This window comes from Myotis davidii, unplaced genomic scaffold (assembly GCF_000327345.1).
Source record: "Myotis davidii unplaced genomic scaffold, ASM32734v1 scaffold394, whole genome shotgun sequence".
NCBI lineage: Eukaryota > Metazoa > Chordata > Mammalia > Chiroptera > Vespertilionidae > Myotis > Myotis davidii.
Genome location: NW_006287548.1, coordinates 3,623,493 through 3,624,028, shown reverse-complemented (window position 1 = coordinate 3,624,028; position 536 = coordinate 3,623,493). Strand labels below are relative to the sequence as shown.

At 68.7% G+C, this 536-nt stretch overlaps 1 protein-coding gene across 1 annotated transcript in view; it reads right to left on the bottom strand.

Moving 5' to 3' along the window:
- Positions 1-231, bottom strand: part of CREB1 (cAMP responsive element binding protein 1) — a 74,756-nt gene extending 74,525 nt beyond the window's left edge. The window contains exon 1 of the mRNA XM_006759428.2: positions 91-231. The gene's annotated coding sequence lies outside the window, so the exon portion shown is untranslated. The remainder of the gene's footprint in view (positions 1-90) is intronic.
- Positions 232-536: the final 305 nt, after the last annotated feature.

Sequence of the window (536 nt, the reverse complement as noted above, 5' to 3'; positions counted from 1 at the left end):
GCCCGGAGCGCGGGTGTCCGGCGCCTCCCCGTCCCCCCTCGGTCCCCCCGGCTCTCTCGGGCTCCTGCCTCCTCCTCCTGCTCCTCTTACCGGTGGTACAAGCTCCTCCGTCACTGCTTTCGTTCGCGGCCCGGATCTCGCTGGAGTTTTATTCTCTCCCCCACGTAACACACCGCGTCAAACTACACCTCCGCCGCGTCACTCACCAACACTCCTGAGCCAGCCAGCGCCGCCCAGTGCCGAGTGCGCAGCGGCCGCGCACGGAAACAGCCGAGTCCGCCCGGAGGAGCTCGAGCGGCCCCGCCCCCCCGCGCTGGAGGCGGAACTTGCCGAAGCTCTTCGGTTTCCTTCGGGCGAGGCGCAGCGGTTCTCCCGGGAGTGGGAAGGCGAAGGTGGGCTGGGACCCGCGTGGTCGAGGGGAGGAGTGATCTAAGCCCCATCGTTTTGGCGGCTAAAACCCGGCGGCGGCGGAAACCTGAAGGAGGAAGTGGGGCTTGTGTGTGGCCGGCTGGGGAAAGGGGGGTGTGTGTGGGCGA